The following is an 8,475-nucleotide window of genomic DNA, read 5'->3' on the forward strand; positions in this document are numbered from 1 at the left end:
ATGAAGGAGGAATAAAATAAGATCCATCCATCCATCCATCTTCTTCCGCTTATCCGGGTCGCGGGGGCAGCAGCCTCAGCAGGGAAGCCCAGACACTCCTCTCCCTGGCCACTTCCACCAGTTCTTCTGGGAGGATACTGAGGCGCTCCCAGGCCACCTGAGAGACATAGTCTCGCCAGCGTGTCCTGGGCCTTCCCCATGGCCTCCTCCCATTCGGACATGCCCGAAACACCTCCCCAGGGAGTCGTCCGGGAGTAAGTATATACAAAAACACAGAATAGTTAGAGTTCACTATGTACAAAAGCACTGGGAATGAAGGTATTATATATAGGATGTTGAAGTGGCAGGGGTATTGCACAGTGTATTGCACAGTGTATTGCACGTTATTGCACAGAGTACAGAATATAGTTCAGTCATCAGAGGGAGGAGTTTTACAGTCTGATGGCCACAGGCAGGAATGACTTCCTGTGGCATTCTGTGGTGCATTTAGGGGGGATCAGTCTTGCACTGAATTTGCTCCTGTGATTCACCAGCACGTTGTAGAGAGGGTGGTGGATGTTGTCCATGATGCTATGGAGCTTTGACAGAGTCCTCCTCTCTGTCACCACTGTCACAGAGAGTCAAGCTCCACCCTGACAACATCACTGGCCTTATGGATCAGTTTATTTAGTCTGTTTGCATCCGCTACCCTCAGCCTGCTGCCCCAGCACACCACAACAAACAGGATAGTACTGGCCACCACAGACTCATTGAACATCCTCAGCATCGTCCTGCAGATGTTGAGGGACTTCAGCCTCCTCAGGAAGTAGAGGCGGCCCAGGCCCTTTTTGTAGATTGTAGATGGCTTCGGTGTTCCTTCTCCAGTCCAGTTTATTGTCCAAGTACACCCCCAGGGATTTGTAGTCCTCCACAATGTCCACACTGGCCCCTGGATGGAAACAGGGGTCACTGGTGCCTTGTTCCTTATTAATTCATATCTAACCTAAATTTTGGTAAATAATGAAAAAAAAAAAATTAAATAAATGATAAATATATAATTCTATCACGAAAAAAAAAATATATATATAATATACCTACTTACCTTCTCGACTGTTTTTATGGACATGAGAAGACATAATGATGACGCTGGCTGGACCGAGGTTCGCTACCGCCACGGCCACATGGACGTGGTGAGGGGTGACCCTGGGACAACAGCCACCGCAGGCATCACTTCCCCCCAAAGCTGAAACAACTGCATGGACACCAACTTGCTCCAAATACAGAAATGATACTAAGCAAAGAAAACACAATCATGAAACACATGCAAGAGTAAAAAGTGCTTCAAATTTAGACTTCAAAAGAGAAGTGCTCCAGGCCAGGGGGACGAAGATGAAGTCACTGAATTTCTGTTATTGCTGTTGTTACAAGATTAGCTACAGGCAGAGTGTGTCTGTCAATCTTAGCCTTAGGTTTATAGTGCTAAAACCCATTTACAAATAAAAAATAAAACCTTCACAACTTCAGTTGTAAAATAGCTTTTGATGCACAGGTAGCTTTGTCAAAATGACCACTGCTAAGTGTAGCTTTGGTCAGCTCCAAATTTTAGTTAGCCAATAACAGTACTATTAGCCACCCAGTTTCAGACTGAGTACAGGAGTGTGTTGGTGTTAGGAGCTTTAAACTTCAGGGACAACAAACTATGGTGTTGTATCTATGGTGTAACATGGTCCATATAGTTAATTTTAATATAGTGTTTGAGTTTGTTTTTTTTAAAACAAAATCTTTAAGGGTCATTTTTGGTCTTGTCCTGATGAATATCCCATATTACGAAACACTAAAACTAGTTCTAAAACTAATAAAAACTAAACAAAAAACAGACATAAAAAAAAAAAAACTACACTGAAAATAGTGATAAAAACTAACTTAAACTAAACTAAAATTGGAAAACAAAAAGTCAAAAAGAAATCAAGATAAAAAATAATAAAATGTCAAAACTACTACAACCTTGAGGTCCTGTCAGATCTCTGAACTAATTTGCAATCCACAGGTTTGGAAGGCAGGTGCTATTTGGCAGTCACTTCAGGTAAGGGTCACCCTCTGGACTGACTCTGTTGTACTGTAAGCGACGATGAGGAGCGTCTCAGGTAAGGGACATTGATTATGGACTGCCTCAGCTTTCCCTTGCATACAAATGATCCAGCTGGACTGGATCTTGAAGGGCACTGATGAGTAGCGAGCTGGGTGGGAGAAATACGTCAAGCTGACCCACTCCTACTCAGAGCTGTGACTCGTTACAGTGACTGTACTCCTCCCATCCATTCAGGCCTGCTTTTACATCTTGAAGCTGGATTTGGGAGTTGCTCATTCAGGATGATGGTGAGAACTTACTGAGAGTGAAGAGGTAATAATATGAGTGATAAATAGTGTGGGTGAGTGTTCGATTATGAAGCAGATTTTCATTAAACAGCCCTACTTATATTCAGATGAGTCCCAGAACAGCCACAGTTATATTTTCTCTATGACTCACAATGACTCAAAATGGACTTCAAAAATACAGTAGGTTCTCATAGGGTCATATTACAGTATGTGAATGTACAAATGTTCAGCGTGGCAGATGGTATCATAAAATGGTGACAATACAAATACATGGGCTGTTTCAGTTCTGAGGCAGGTGACAAAGCTACATAGAGAACAATATAATTATTGTGTTGAGAGGTGAAATGCTCCTCACCCTGTCTAGAACGTCAGTGTGATCTCCCTTCTAAGCAAATTTGACCAGCATACAGGTGCACCTAATCAGACTGATGTCAGCGGGCAGCTGCATCACAAAAGCTGTCAGAGTACTATTTTGAGTGTGTGAATCCCCACAGACCCGTGGGTTAAACTGGAAAGAGAAAGTTAACTACAGTGCTCTCTAGCTGGGTGGCAACTGACTGCAGGCTTGTTAACATTGTGGAAGACTTGGTCTCATAGGGACGTCTTTAGGTTGGCATGTTTAGGGGCTACCCTATAATAAATAAATTACAAATTACAAATTAGAAGAGTAGTAAACATATACATTGCTGGGAACAATAGTTCAGCAAAGTTGTAAAAGTTGTCGCATTAACCGGGGATCAATGGATGTCAGCAAGTAATCCAAATTATCTGACACCATATTGAGACTGGCTGGACATACACAGGATTTCACTGGATAAACTGCTGTCTCCTGCCACTAAGTCATGGTTTCAGACCATACTGGTATAGTAGTGCAGCATTTAATTGATTGATACATCTAAAAGTCAAGATCACTAAGTACATTTCATTGTGTATTCATATGATTCCTAAATCCAAACATTTGTAAGAATTGCTTTAAGTGGTAATATGGACTTCAAAACTGCTTTTAAAATGCAAAATAATGGAATTTTTAACACTCGATTAATCACATCTTACTGAAATTCAGTGATTACTGTGATTAAAAAATTAAATGTTGGACATGCCTGGTTTATTTGTTAATTCATTCATTTGTTGATTTTTTGTTTAATTTGTCTTTCATTTATTTTTTTCCTGCTCTTAACCTATTCATCTATTGAGGTGTCTATGTCCTATATTTACAATCCATTATTGGTATTGTGTATTATGTATTTGTATTTGGCCTGCCTCACCTTTTGACTTCTTATCATCTGTTTTTTCTTCTTTTGATGTTTAAACTCTATTCTTTCTTATTTTGCTTTTATTTTTCAATCTCTTTATTTGCTTTAATTTATTGTTCTAACTACCTTTTAAGATGATTTTTTTAGCATCTTTATTCTATCTGTATACTACTAATTGTTGAATATAAGTTTGTTGAATATTCCATTCTACTCTGTCTCTCTGAATGAATGTTAATTATCTCATCTACCCGTCTGTCAAAGCACTTAGTGAACATCTCCCTTAAAGGGGCTGTTTGAATAAAGTTACCAGGTTTAAGAACACATGACTTTAACACAATAACTCTGGGTTGACTGTCTTTTTCATGTGTTGCATGAAACCTGGTCAACAGACACCTAGAGGAGACTTTAAGTGGTCTGCTATGACACTTCCCTCTGCCCAGGTAGGAAGGCTGGCTCACAATGATATACTGTAACTTATGTATCAACATAAGCCTAGGTATATATACAGGAAAGTACAACCATTATGTTAAAAAAACAGGCTGTCTTCAGGACACATGCATACGTACAGCCTCCATGCTGACTCAGCAGCTGATATTTTCATGTGTGGGCTCTGACTATGAATAATCATGACTAACGTTAATGACCTTTCTGATCCAGCCAGCTCCATGTCCTGAGCAGGCATTGTTGCCGCCTCTGACATCATCTGATCAGCAGCCACCCACCAGCACCTGATGCAAGCAGCCCTGTCACTGTACTGTCCTTCGAGCATTGTCATCAATATACTGCCTCCCATCAACCCTTGCTCACTGTGTCTGCATCGTGTGTGGCAAACACGGGAGAACAGGGGTGAGTCAGCCACCTCTCTGCCTCCCTCGTCTGCTCCTACATGTTTGTTTTTTTGACAGAGTGAGTGAAAGGGAGCTGGGTTTTTTAGGGTGACTCACTGAAACTCCAGGTTCAGACTCCCTGTGGGCCTCTGAGTGTGCAGGAGCACAGTCTGTCATCATCTGTGACCATGAAGCAAGGCTCATTTAAGGTCACAGGAGGCCCCTTTCACACCAGAAAAGCTTCATTTTGACTTAATCCTCAGCCTTTCAAACTAAATATTTCATCAGCTCTATGCTGTGATATTAAAATTATACAAACATCAATAATCCATCGAAAACTCTCCAAAACCCTCACTTTATCCACATCCCTGCCTATTTCCTTCCTTCTGTCCCCAAAAAATGAATCATCCCTCCTTGGGATTGCACATAAAAGTAGATTTCTGCAACCAGGCCAGTAATGTGCACAAAGAAAAATGCTTTCAGAAACATCATTTGCTGCCTGGTGTTGCTTTGGTCCCCTTCTTTATTATATCAGTGATTTTAAGGAGTCCCCAAATTCTCTTCCCATGCCTCTGTGTGTTTTTCAGTACTCTACACTCCCTGTGACAATGGAGAGCCCTTCATCACCCCAAATCAACATGAACTGCAACAACAGCAGATACTTACGTGTGTTATTTAGCTCTGTGACCAGCTGAGATAACTTATTAATTCTGTTAGACGAGTTATGGTTGTCACTGTGTTTGAATGAACATGCTCAAATAAAGATGCATGATATGTTTTTTTGTTTTTATTTTTGCTGCTACTGACAATAATAACCCACTCCTAATGGCAATATACTGGTATTTACGACAACCATTTTGAAAAAAAAGTATATGTATATATTATATATATTGATAATGCTCGAAATATACATATTGTAATACCATGAAACTACTTGGTTCATAGATGGGAGTGGGAGTGGCTCTTTACGCTTGCTGCTGACCACCATAAAATGGAGGGACGACATAGAAGTAGCAGCAGCAGCAGTAGAAGTGGTAACCAGCTAGCTAGCTAGACTTGAACACAGTATGTGGCTTCTTCTGCGGCACAAATCATGTCAGAGGAGATGACAGATAAAAGCGAGGTACTCTACATGAGAGTCATCTCTCAGTCGGAACGTAACAACTGCGGTATCAGAGAGAAGCAATTTGTCTGTAATATGAATCCAAAACAGTAGGGGGCCACTACCTTCTGGCGCTGCCTGGTACTGCAGCAGTGTTACATCAACTAGATTCTGATACCATAATAATATTATGTGAATTATTTTGGGCCAATGTTTATCATGAGGTGACAATCTGATATCTAGACAGCCCTCATCGATACTGATAAGATAACTGATTTTTTAGCATTTTTGTATATTGTTTGAGTGAATGTTTAGTTTATGCACACCTGAAGGTAGGAATGGCTAAGATTAATTGAGCAAAGATAAACATGTAAAAATATTTTATACTGACCAGTTCTTTCTGAGATTACTATTGTTATCACACAAAAAAGAACAGTTCTGACTCCTAGATTGTCAATCATTCTTTTTTACTGTAAATCCGAGCGATCCTGAGCAGAGCTTTTTCATGTTTCACTTTTCATAAAGCCACTGGGCCGTCACGCTAAGCATATTCACTAGTCTAACTGATGAGGTCAAACTTATGCCACTGACGTTCTGTTATGGATCAGACTGTGAACGTGTATATATCACATCTTACATGGCAGGCAGGGATATGTCTGCAAAGTATCTGTGACTCTAGATACTCTTCCAAATATGCCATTACCTGATGAAATCCTCAGTTGCTTTAGCTTTTGGTTGTTACTTGTAAACTTTCCGCAGCTTTCAAATACCTGTTGAATCTATGGCACTCACTGGTTCTTGGTGCTAATGCTAGCTGCAGCTATGGCTGTGTCATATTTCTCCAATACATCTTTGCTGCAATGATGACTCAAGTGATCTAAAAGATTAATTGTTTTAAAAGTTGAAGACTTCTTCCCTCCTGTTAGAATACTTCTGGCACAAGATTTTCAAATTGCAATCACGTTACTCTCCTCTAACACACAGAAAAAAAGCCACATCGGAGATATCAATTTTACTCTCATCAGATTGTGGAGGCTGCACTTTTTCTTCTTCTCTGTATGTAATAGCAGATCTCATACCTCCAACTGTGTCAGAATGTTTAAGATTGTTGTTAATAAGTAAATGAAAGCAACTTTAATTGGTTGATTTTAGCAGAAAAAGGTGTATTATAACATTTATCAGGCTGATAAGCTTTCAGATGGGACTTATTACTTTGTGGAACATCAGATGGTATGTGTCAAATCTGTTGTATTCCACTTCTCACAAAAGCATGAAACTTTGCTCACTTGTAATGTTTGAGCCCTTGGACTTTTTCCAGAATAGAGCCATTACATAAGTGTCTAAAAGAGGAGAGTAATGATGATGACACTTATTAAGATAAGCACTTAGCCACCAAAGATCTAAATTGTGTTCCTCGAAAGGTTCCTAGTTCCTGGGTAAAGTTACTGCGGACAAAAAGTACCTATATAGACATCTGCCAAGGTAAATTGGTATTAGTCTGTTATAAGCAAATCTGTAAAAGTAACCATTGAACATGTCCAAATGTAACAATCAGAACAAGTCTGGACTGAGCAGAATAGTGTTGGAGACAGCCCTGTCCTAACATTGTAAATAAGAGAATTGGTTAAGTGGTGAATCACTATAGGTTTATGTTGAAAATACCCCCTGTCATTATCAGAACTAAATGAATATATTTATAATTCATTCATCATCATCTCAAACAATTTACCAGTTCATAATTGGACTGCGGAACACAATTTAGTGCTTTGTTACTATTTTAGACCAAGCCAGCTGAGCTTGGATTGACCCTCATGTTAATTCATTAGTTCTCGTTGGCGGCGCTGACTGCAGCCTCCTTCCAGGCCCACGAGGCAGAGACAACTCACTGTGGAAAAGGCTCTGAATACACACAGGAACAGCACATTAGGAATTAAGCAGAATCTGCATTTATATTGCTTTACTGTCAGTAAAGCTGCCAGGTGGCCGTGGTCAGTGTTTTGACACCAAGGTAAAAGCTGTTCCAGGACGAACATGTGTTCACAGATTCAGCACCCACACACTTTGACTCATGTTAGGTGAGAAATGATGCAAAGAACATTCAATCTGTCAGGTTTTAAGAGTTTAGTGTCCGATACGTCTCTCCTGTAAATGGACTGATTGAAGTGTGACATCTCATGTAAATATAAGCCCTCTTGTGCTGAAGTTCTCATATTTTTCTAATTCTATTCTGAACTAGGTTTGTTTTGGTTCTATAACAATGCTGTCCCTAATATAGGAGTGCAGAGACGTTTTTGGAAGCGCATTCAATTTACAGTTTTTTGACAAACTCAGATATACTTTATTGGATAGGACAACTGAAGAAGAGGCAGGTAATGTCAGGGACCAGAAGGCGCCCCACAGCCCTGTTTTTTAACACCAGAGGACAACATCTATAAGCTGTGACTGTTGGTGTACAGGTCAGGCATTACATTTAATTTGAAAATCTAGAGGGGACAGAGCATTCAGTGAGGGGTCCAAACTGTGGAACTATCTGCTGGGGGAGAGCCCGTCATCTGAATCTGTGATCTCTTTTGAAGTCTTCTTAAAACATACTTTTGTAAAATAGCCTTTCCTGAATTTTGATAGTTCTTCCTTTTTCCTTAAATTGAATTGTTTTACAAGATTTTTTAAAACCTTTTTATTTCCCTTAGAGTTCTTTTGAATGAATTCTATGTCTTTTAAAATATACATTCAGTTACGTGATTTTTTGTCATTGTTTTAGCCGTTATCAGGGTGCATTTCTGAGGACATCTACTTCAGCCATGATCCATCTTGGTGTGTTTAGGCTAGCTCAGTGTAGCTCACTGAGCAGGAGTGCTCAGCTTTCTCAGTCAAAATAACAAGTTTGAAAAGGAAACTCCAGTAATTCTTGCAGTGAGTCCATAGAGCTGGACAAAAA

The 8,475-nt window shown here is 39.9% G+C and overlaps 1 long non-coding RNA gene across 1 annotated transcript; it reads left to right on the forward strand.

Annotated features, from left to right (window-relative positions):
* Window positions 1-2,316: 2,316 nt before the first annotated feature.
* On the forward strand, window positions 2,317-5,209 carry LOC117813108. The gene is made up of 4 exons (XR_004631321.1): window positions 2,317-2,380; window positions 3,998-4,048; window positions 4,266-4,454; window positions 5,023-5,209. It is a non-coding gene; the product is annotated as an uncharacterized LOC117813108 (long non-coding RNA).
* The last annotated feature ends 3,266 nt before the right edge of the window (window positions 5,210-8,475 follow it).

The sequence above is a fragment of the Notolabrus celidotus genome, chromosome 5 (genome assembly GCF_009762535.1).
Source record: "Notolabrus celidotus isolate fNotCel1 chromosome 5, fNotCel1.pri, whole genome shotgun sequence".
Lineage (NCBI taxonomy): Eukaryota > Metazoa > Chordata > Actinopteri > Labriformes > Labridae > Notolabrus > Notolabrus celidotus.